Source organism: Hemitrygon akajei, chromosome 28, assembly GCF_048418815.1.
Source record: "Hemitrygon akajei chromosome 28, sHemAka1.3, whole genome shotgun sequence".
Taxonomy (NCBI): Eukaryota; Metazoa; Chordata; class Chondrichthyes; order Myliobatiformes; family Dasyatidae; genus Hemitrygon; species Hemitrygon akajei.
In genome coordinates, this window is record NC_133151.1 from 26459066 (window position 1) to 26468162 (window position 9097).

General features: G+C 41.9%; 1 non-coding gene across 1 annotated transcript; it reads left to right on the forward strand.

Annotated features, from left to right (window-relative positions):
- Positions 1–7256: 7256 nt before the first annotated feature.
- On the forward strand, positions 7257–7328 carry trnag-ccc (transfer RNA glycine (anticodon CCC)). The gene has a single exon. It is a non-coding gene; the product is annotated as a tRNA-Gly (tRNA).
- The last annotated feature ends 1769 nt before the right edge of the window (positions 7329–9097 follow it).

Here is a 9097-nt window from a genome sequence, read left to right on the forward strand (position 1 = left end):
GTCTGTTTGTGTGAGAGCTGGGATTCCCCATTATACAAACCCAAAGCCCCCACAGGGGGAGTTCAGTGGGATAATATGTGTCAGCTCTGCAGGAATGTAATGAGCAGGAAGTGACAGTCCTTTTATCTGTCACATCAGTGGCTCTTAAAAGAGCCTTTTGTTGTGTTTGGTGCCGAGGTCAGGCTTAGGCCCATTTCTGGCCGATGCAGTGGGTCATCTGAATGTCTTTGGGCACAGGGGTGACTCGCCTGGTGTGGATGGTGGTGCAAAGAGCCTGACCAGGTAAGCCTCGCTGGCCTCCTGCAGGCCTTTGATGGCCAACCTCAGGAAGCGTGGATCGGTTTTGAAGTCCTGCGTGATCTTCTGCACCAGATGCTGGAAGGGAAGTTTGTGGATGAGAAGCTCGGTGAATTTCTGGTAGCATCGGTTCCTCCGCAGAGTCACGGTGATGGGCCGGTAGTGCCCCAAGAATACGTACACAAACACCCAAGGATATCCAGTGATCCTTTACATTTATCAATTCTGTTACAGATATGGCGCTTCCATGTCGGCTCATTAACCAGCCACATGGCGCAAAACTGTAACACCGACACTTATTCAAGAGTTTGATAATAAAATTTCAAATCAATGTATATTGAGAATGTTATGGATCAATAAAGAGGCCTATTGATCGTCTTTGTAAAACACATAATGTGTTTTAGCTACTGAAAGCTTAAACCTCTATTTATTTGCCCACTGTTCGTCATTATTTATCACTAATCACATTCTATGTACAATTAAACTGAATTTTCTACCTCTAATACATTAAGATCCATTCATTTGCAAAAGGTGATTTCCTCTCCCCAGTACCTATCTCAGAGAAAATATCATTCGTCATAATATTAAACAATAATGGCTACAAAGTGGGGTCTCATTCCCCACCACATAGAAGCCCAAATATACCTTACCTGCTTGCAACATGCATGAAAAAAAGCCTTTGAAAAAATGTGCAGCCTTCCTCTCACTCCAAATTTCCATAATTTAATTCTTTCATATCATATGACTTTTCAATATCACAATACTGCATTTTGCAACTTCGTCATTTACCTGTGCTTTCCTAATATCTACTTGCAAATATAATGTCATTCAGCCCTTTTGAAATCCGCACTGATAAAATGCTATCTCACCTCTCTTTCCCAAAATAAAATTCAATCGTTCTATTACCATGCGTTCCATAAGTTAACCCAAATGATGTTGGTCTATAACTAGAAGTATCCCATCGGCCTTTCCAGGTTTCGGTCCATTTTCCCTGAGGAGCCAAGATGGCCTAAACTTCAAATATAATCCAAAAATGGTAATATTATCTCAAGAGTTGTAAGCCATCTGCTTAAACATGCAATAGTATATATCACCTTTCCTGGAACCGTCTGAGCCGCACTATTAAAAACTTTCTTAAATTCGCACAATGAAGACTCTACCTCACTATCATTGCTACAAATGGCTTCCAAAACATCAGCGTATCAATAAAACCTCATCCCTACATCATTTAGGCTCTTCAATTAAATTATATTGATTATGAATTGCAGCAAATTACTAAGCCAGTGGCTCAACCTTCTCTATTTCAGTAACAACCACCTTCCTTAATCAATACTGGAATGTTATTAGCTCTATGAATCCCCCCCCCCATTTTCTTAAGCAATCCTCAAACATCTTTAAGCTTAATATCGTACTAACACTATCAAAAGATGACCTCCAGTAAACCTCTTTCAGAACCTTCACCAATTTTATCACCACAGCCTGTGCCTTTTCATACTTAAAAAGATCACTCGAAAAGTGATAATTCTCAACTCTCCCAGCCACCTTATTTCTCTCCCTAATTGCCTCTGCCCACTCCTCCATCCACCATGGTACAGTCTTCCTCCTAGACCCGACGCAGACTGGGAGACCGTTTCGCTGAACACATACGCTCGGTCCGCCAGAAAAAGCAGGATCTCCCAGTGGCCACACATTTTAACTCCACGTCCCATTCCCATTCTGATATGTCTATCCATGGCCTCCTCTACTGTCAAAATGAATCCAAACTCAAGTTGGTGGAACAACACCTTAAATACCGGCTGGGTAGCCTCCAACCTGATGCCATGAACATTGACTTCTCTAACTTCCGTTAATGGCCCTCCTCCCCTTCTTACCCCATCCCTGACATATTTATTTGGTTGCCTGTTCTCCATCTCCCTCCGTTGCTCCCCCCCCCACCTCCTTTCTTTCTCCTGTGGCCTCCCGTCCCATGATCCTTTCCCTTCTCCTGCCCTGTATCACGTTCGCAAATCTCCTTTCCAGCTCTTAGCTTCATCCCACCCCCTCCGGTCTTCTCCTATCATTTCGCATTTCCCCCTCCGCCCACTACTTTCAAATATCTTACTATCTTTCCTTTCGGTTAGTCCTGACGAAGGGTCTTGGCCCGAAACGGCGACAGTGCTTCTCCCTATAGATGCTGCCTGGCCTGCTGTGTTCTACCAGCGTTTTGTATGTGTTGTTCCTCCTATTAATGACATTTTTAACAGGAGACACTTGCACATTAGTGTGATGAATAATATGACATAATCATTCATTGCAGAAATCCACATAATCTTCAATGTTCAGTCCTGACAGACATTGGTCACGTAAACACTCTCCCAGTTTGCTTTACCAAAATTCCAACTCCAAAAGCAGGCTCCTGTCCCCTATATAACTCCAAACACAAGCTTATAAATATAGGATAATGATCACTCCCCAATGTTTCATCACCCATGACATAACGCAATCACTCCAGCCAGAATGCTTGAAACTGGAGTTAAATCTACAGCAGTTTTCGGACTATTATAAACAAGAAATCTCATAGCCCTCCCATCATTAAGGCACAAAGATTGGAAATAGCTAAAAATTCTTCTACCAACAAACCATTGCATGAAAGAAACCACAGTGAACTATGTGCACAAAAATGCCCACCCCATACAACCCTTAGTGAGCTGGAGCTAGAGTTGAATTGAAAATACACTTGGACTAAATTGTTAACTGGCCTGTGCTATCACTGGTGGGATCATATGTTGATCTGCAGCCTGTCCTCAGTAGTTTCGGGCCGTTTATGATCAAGACTCCCTCGAGGTGGTGGGCCAGCAGTGCTAAAGCACCACCTGTCACTGTTAAGCTTAAAAACTTGGCAGCTGACTCTATCAGAGTTGTTGGTCGCTTCCAACCAACAGATAGTCTACACTTGAAGTGTCTATGCAACGAATGAAGGGTTTGCAAAAGATGGATACACTGTCCGACTATCTCCCCCTCTGGACGTACTTGGTCCACACCCATATTGATCCTGTCTCTGCTCCCTCAGCGACCACCCTGCTGTTTGACTTGATTTATCTCCTGGCGAAGCCAAGGTCACGCAGCAACTTCTGGAAAGTGAACACAATAGAGCCACGGGAGTCTACTTCGAATTGATAGCTTGAGATCTTCCACCCTCTGTCTCTACATATACCTTCCAACAAATCAATCAAAAGCGTTCCACAAGAGATTTACAGCTTTAAAACCCCTACGTGTTGAATCAAATACATCTACTACAAGAGCCTCATACACTTTATTTACATCCACAACTCGTTGTCCGATTCCTCTCTTTATTAAACTTGCAACACCACCCCCCCCCCTACCAATTAACCAAACACATCGAATTACAAAATAATCTGGCAGAGGAAAACATAAATGTGGTAACAGCCGGGTTTCCTGAATAGATATGATATTGGGTGAATTTGATAAATCCGAAATAAATGTCTTAATGTCTTGACAATCAGACTTCTCGCATCCCACAGGAATATTCTTAATCCCATTATGTATCCGCAGGAGACTGAAGTAGAGATACCCTGCCTATTGACGCATCATTTACAGTTTCCCACATTACACCAGTTATATATAGATACTTCTCAGCAGCTTCGACAATAATTTTAATTTTCTCAGTACGATAACTGGGCAGTACAATTCACCACACCCTTTATAATCATCACAAACTTCATTTTATCAACTACTAAAGTATGTTTAGTAATGAAACTTTAATAATGCGACATATAGCCACTGAATTCACATTCTGTTTCCCAACTGATAATATTTGATCAACATTTGGTTTAACTTTTTGCAAGGCCTCTGCATAATACACATCTAAATGTATTTTAACCTAATCAACCATCTGCCTTCTTAAGCACCTGACATCCTTATTCATTGCACCATGTCTCCTCACAATTGCAACAATTAATCTTTACAGCTTCACAATCTCCATACTTATGTTCCCACCACACTCTCTACATCTTAGTCTCCCATGATATACTGCGACAACATGCCCAAACCTTTGACATTTGTAACATTCGAAGAAAGGGTGGAATATAAGTTTGTACATTATAACTAACATATCAATACAGTTAAACACTCCATCTTTTCTCCATTTCTGACAACTTGTAATCTCTTTACCTTCTTTACCTTGGCTCCCAGTAAGTGAGATTTAATGATTTAATTTCAACTATCAAAATCTCCAGTGTTGCACAAAATCTCCACCTGTTTTAACACCCCTGACACCTCTATGTTCATTAGGCAACATAAAACATTCAAATGTAATGCCTTCTCACACTTTCTTATCCTGACTCACGAGTAGCACATCACCTCCTCTTTCTTTCTTTTTCGATCTTTTTATTGCATTTCAAATTAATAAGTATATTAATATTGATAATGGTAGATAGAGATCAGTATTACATTAACAGCGGTTGACATGTAAAAACACATATTTAAAATAGCAAATAGAGTTTTGCCTCCCAATCCCTTAGTAATTAACCATGAAGAAAATATATTTATAAAAATAAAGAAAAAAACCTAGACTATGAAAAACTAAACTAACAAAAAACAAAGAATGGGCTGCCATGTTTCATTAGTTAAAATTATAATTTGTTGTTAATTCTGCTCCTCTATAAATGAACAAAATAAAAACTAAAAAAAGGATCCAGGAAGGGTCGATTACATCATATGAAAATATTGAATAAATGGCTCCAAGTTTCTTCAAATTCAACCGAAGGGTCCATAGTACCACTGCTAATTTTTCCCAAATTTAGACATCTTATCGATTGGGAAAACCATTGAGGAGTGGTAGGGGGATTGGAAGCTTTCCATGTAATTATAATGGATCTTCTGGCTATTAGTGTCACAAATACAATTAAAAGACAAGCTGATGGGGATAGATGACTGGAGTCTATCACTGGTAGTCCAAAAATTGCCGCAATAGGATGAAGTTGTAAATCAACACACAGAACTACTGAAATAATCTCAAACATATCTTTACAATATTTAACGAGAAGAGGACAAGACCGGAACACGTGTCAATTAAAGTACTTCGGAATTACATCTATCACAAACAGGATTTATATGAGGGTAGAAACGAGCTAACTTATCCTTGGACATATGAGCTCTATTAAATGTGTCTGGTCCACATTTAAGAAGTACTAACTAGTTTAAGAATTTTCTCCCATTTCTCTGTAGATAAAGATATTTGAAGTTCTCTTTCCCACTCATTCTTAATTTCATCAGATGTACCTAGACGCATTTTCGTAATCAAATCATAAGTAATTGCTATTAAACTCTTCTTAAGGTTTGAGCACAACCTATATTCCCTAAACCAGATGTCAACTCTGTGGTTAATTTTAAACGAGAAAGCGTACAGATTCTGGAAATCCAAACTACACACAAATTGCTGGAGGATATCAGGGCTGATGAATCGTCTCTGCCTGAAGTGTCGACTGAACTCGTTTGCACAGATGCTGCCTGGCCTGTTGAGTGCCTCCAGCATTTTGTGTGATGGTGCAGTTAATTTAATGCGTTTGATAAATGAAGGTTGTTCCCGGTCAAATTTAAACAAAACTGTACCTTGAAGTGGTATTTTTTCCCCAAAATATCCAGCCCTTCCTCTCGATCAGTAGAAATCATTCCCATTTTATGTTACTTTTTTCCGTTTTCCGGATCCAGATTCAATTTCATTCCAACCTCTAACGCTCTCACTAGAACTCTTCATTTCCGGTTCCTTTTCCAGACACTCGCACCCCCCCCCCCCCCCCCACCTGCACCTACTTTATTTCCGAACATTCACGGCAGCAGCATCAACCGCCACTGTCAGCAACTCGAACCCTTTTCTATGTGTTCTGCTGTCAACCAGGTCTAGGGGCAGAGCCACACAACCCGTGTTGTACCAACGTCACAAAATTTAAGTGTAGTTTACTCCAGTGCACTTTCTAAGCGTCTGTTCGGAGGGTCCTGGGTTGCGGGAGGGGCAGGGTCGCTTTAAACCCGGCGGTAAGCACGTCGGCATGGTATCGTTCTCTCCAAAGTGTTTCAGTTGTTCCTTTGCCAGTCTTCTCCACACAGTCATCGAGACCAGCTGACAGAGTCGGCAGGAGTGCTTGGAAAGTGCGGGTGTTCATTCTCACAGCAACAGCCCCTGTTAAATATTTCGGAGTGAAGAATTGAGTCACTGAGTGTAACGCCGAACGGCGTTGAGATACAGTCACGATGAAGGAAATTTGATTTTTAAAAAAAACGCTGAACAGAACGTCCCTTGTTCTCGGGAAACTCTCCAGTTCCGGGCTAATTGCACATTAGATTGTCCCATCTTCTAATACCGGTTTCATTTCAAGCTGGTAAATGGTCTCCCCATTGGTAAATTAAAACCCGGTCTCCTGCGTGACAGGCGGGGGCTGAAGTAACCAGGAATAAAAAAGAGTGTGGAATCTGTCATACGGATGTCAGGGTTTCGGAGAGTTCATAAAGTCAGGCTGATGTCTGTTCGTTGAGTGTAGAGTTGGCGTTTTTTACTCATCCCCTCCTCACTGTGTGACTGGAGGAGTCTCAGCATTTTTCAGTGATTCAGTCATTTACTATGTTCAAGGACTGGACAAAGGAAGGGTTCCCATTAGCGTCCAACTGCGTGTGTTGTTTGAACGGATATTTATAAACAGCAGTTGTTTCCCACTTTCTGATACGAAAAGCAGAAAACCATTTGCAGCCCTTCGAATCTCTCGGGTCGATTCTCCCTTCACTCGGATCCCAGGTGCTGTGTTTCCCCGGTCTGTCTGAACGTCGCGACATCCTTTGGTCTGAATAGGAACTGCAACAGAGTGAGGCATGACCCTTCAGAAAACAGCTCAGAAACTGATAATCGAGTGACAGAATCTTATGGCACAAGAGAACATTCAGTAACCAAATCCCGTTTGAATCAGGGTGCGATGGTGCTATAGTGGTGAGTATAGCTGCTTCCCAAGCAGTTGACTCGGGTTCGATTCCCGGCCACCGCAGGTTGTACACTTTTAGCACAATGAACGCAGAATTCACGGGCAATCTGCGGTGAATGAAATTCATTCCAATGGATCGGATGGATCCCTCATGTACGATAGTGGTGATCCCAGATGTTGGATGATCGACGACCCCAAACTGAATGAAAAACACAACATTATACCCGTGAATTCCGTTAGTTCCAAAGGCTCGGCTCGAGGAAACGCACACTTTCTGGTTAAATCGAACATACATATTCCTGAACAAAGATACAACGCGCCCCGGATATTCACTCGTTCCCCTCTTCCATCTGGCAGAAGGTACAAAAGTCTGAAAGCACAATTCATAGTCTCAGGGATAGTTTCAGTCCCACTGTTGTGTCTATTTAAAGGTTTCCCGTAAGATAGGACGGACGATTGACTTCACAATCCACATCGGTATGAAGCTGCACCTTATTATTTAACTGCGCCGTACTTTCCCTGTCACTGATACACTTTATTCTGCATTTTGTTATTGCTTCACCCTGTTCTCTCCCAATATACTGTGTAATAGTTTGATCTCTATGAACAGTTAGAATAAGAAGGGTTTCATTGTATTTCGGTATATGTGACTGAAACACGGAGAACAGATTCAATTCCCACTGAGCCCGAACAGACAGACAGACACTGAACACAGTTTCACTGAACTTTCACCGATGGGAAGATTCAACCTTCTTCAGAGTAGGCATCCCCAATTGACATCAATGGATCTCTTTTGAGAGGGTGAAGCACTTTAAGTTTCTCGGCATATACATCAGCGAGGATCTCACGAAGTCTGAACATACCGGCTGCGTGGTGAAAATGGCACAACAGCGCCTCTTTCACCTCAGACGGTTAAAAAAAATAATATTGGTCCACAAATCCAAAAGACTTTCTACAGGAAACCATCCTAACTGGATGCATCTCTGCCTGGGCTGGGAACTGTAATTCCCTCAATCGTAGACTCTGCAGGGAGTGGTGCGGACAGCCTAGCGCATCCGTTGATGTGACCTTCCCACTATTCAGGACATTTACAGAGACAAGTGAGTAAAAAGGACCTGAACCATCGTTGGGGACCCGCGTCACCCCAATCTCAAACTGTTCCTTCTGCTGCCATCCGGGAAAGAGTACCTCAGCATAAAAGCCAGGACCAAAAGGCTTCGGGACAGCTTCTTCTACCAGGCCATCAGACCGATTAATTCACGCTGATACAATCGTATTTCTATGTTATATTGACTGTCCTGTTGTACATACAATTTATTACATATTTCTATTAGTTGTACATTGCACATTTAGACAGTGACGTATCGGAAAAAGTTATCTCCTCATTTATGTGAAGGACGTAATTAATAAAGTCCATTCAATTCAATTCCACGGAAGAGACTTCGCAGTGTTGCAGTCGAATCACAGACGGGAATATGTGTAGATGCTGGAAATCCACCCAACATACACAAAATACTGAAGGAACTCAGCACCCAGGTTGCTTCGTGATCCTGAAAAAGGGTTTCGGCCTGAAAAATCGGCTGTGTACTTTATTCCACAGATGCTCTTGCACATTTTCTCTTGTACGAGAGAAAATAAACTACTGGATCACTAGCGTCCCTGGGTGGGCTCGAACCACCAACATTTCGGTTAACACCGAATGCGCCACAGAGACGAGTATTTAAAAAGTGTACGAGTAAATGACAAATTTCAATTGGAATGCGATTTCTTTTTATAGGTGCATAGTGTTTTAAAAGACAATGTTGAATACCTGCTGCCGCCAACAGAGTATA